Below are 1,658 nucleotides of genomic sequence, written 5' to 3' on the forward strand. Positions count from 1 at the left end.
ATCAGGTATCTGTGGTGTAAGTTGGTGGCCAGGCTGCGTCAACTCCTGCAGTAAAAATATAATCACCTAATAAAGCCTGATGATTTATAAAGATGAATTAGCACTGCTGTGATACAGTCACAACAAAAATGTTACATTTGAAGTTTTACCAAGTTAAGATTTATGGCCATGAAGGGTAGTATTATGTTGTGCGTGGGGTATATTTTGTGGTCACTGGCTATAAATTGTCAAAGAAAAACTGCCCTGTCCTCTAAATTTCTTGATTTGTGATGAATAGGAACTAATAAAACATTTTTTTTTTTTTTTTTTTTTTTTAAACAGTACAGCTACAGATTTTTGGTGAGGTATTCCACAAGCTCTTTGCAAAGTCCTTTTTTTTTTTTGCTTTTGTCTGAGTTTCAGTCATTAGCCAATTAATCTTTACCAAAACCAGTCTTTGTGGAAGTCAAGGAGGACACAGGCCAACAGCTGAAAGTCTTTGTTTTTCTTTTTCTTTTTTTTTATCAATTGGAGGATTAGCGTTACATTTGTCAACTTAATGACATTGCACAAGTTGTACAAATATGAAGTTTTATTGGCAGCACATTAACAATAGGTCAGGTTAAGATGGACTGTCTACAGTTCATTGTTATAACTTTCATCCAATAAGTGCCAGACAGGTAAATATTGCTTTAATTTCATACAGACTACTTTTTTTTTTTCCGAGGCTTGACGTTTTTATGACTTTAATTCCAGAAGTAAAACCGTAAATTACTGAACTCACAACGCGGAGGGTAACAGCTCGGAGGTGTTTCGCTCCTGCTGGTTCTTCTTTGAATTGCCCGGTGGTCGGCGGGCGGTCGGCAGGTAGCAGCGCAGGTGGAGGGAGCCTAAAACGACGGTAAGCAAAAACGTTTCCGTTTTTTTTGTTTGTTTTTTTTCTCCCCCGTATGCCCCACCAGGTGACATACCAACGTTCAGAAATAGTCCTCCAGCTCATAACTGCTCATTTAAGGTAGCTAAGTTTCCAGGGTGTCGCTGAACGTTTTCAAAACTTAGAAAATCGTTGTTACCTGTCAGCCCGGTCACGTGGCGGTGGTTCCTGTCTGAGCGCCTCTGAGCGCGCGGGACGTAAAGCGGAAATAGAAGCTCGCTCTTTTTTTTATTTTATTTTATTTTTTTTTTTCTTGCATCAAAAACAAATTTGCTAATCTCTTTGATTGTTCCACTCCACGGAAATATTTAGTAAAAAGCGAAAGAAGTATACTATTTGAAGAGAAACAAGAGCGTACTGTATCGTTACTGATGTGAGGAAGCTGGCTTGCAGGTAAGTCACCTTGATAACGAATTTATAAGAATGTGTACAAGTTTAGATTTTTTTTTTTTTTTTTTAACCCTCACAATTGATGGAGTACAAGCTTTAAATTAACATTTATTTGATTTAAAAAAAAAAAAAAGTATTAATAATGAAGTATTTTCAACCACAGAGAGGGCGAGGCTACAGTACATATTTACCTTTGTAGTCTAAGAATATTACTTTGACCCAAATAACAAACACAATGTAATGAAGTCATTCCCCTTTTAAATCACCATGGGGTAGTTGCATTAAGTAAAACAGTTGCAAGTGTATTAATGTGACACTTTTCCTAATTTAGGACACGCTGCTCCTGCACTCAAAA

At 36.9% G+C, this 1,658-nt stretch overlaps 1 non-coding gene across 1 annotated transcript; it reads right to left on the reverse strand.

The window, feature by feature from the left end:
- Positions 1 to 1,158: 1,158 nt before the first annotated feature.
- Positions 1,159 to 1,268, reverse strand: LOC138625855 (U5 spliceosomal RNA). Its single transcript, XR_011311259.1, has one exon. It is a non-coding gene; the product is annotated as a U5 spliceosomal RNA (small nuclear RNA).
- Between the last annotated feature and the right edge of the window lie 390 nt (positions 1,269 to 1,658).

This window comes from Brachyistius frenatus, unplaced genomic scaffold (assembly GCF_029030835.1).
Source record: "Brachyistius frenatus isolate BFR_SWC_R1_liver_20210118 unplaced genomic scaffold, ASM2903083v1 Contig_66, whole genome shotgun sequence".
NCBI lineage: Eukaryota > Metazoa > Chordata > Actinopteri > Embiotocidae > Brachyistius > Brachyistius frenatus.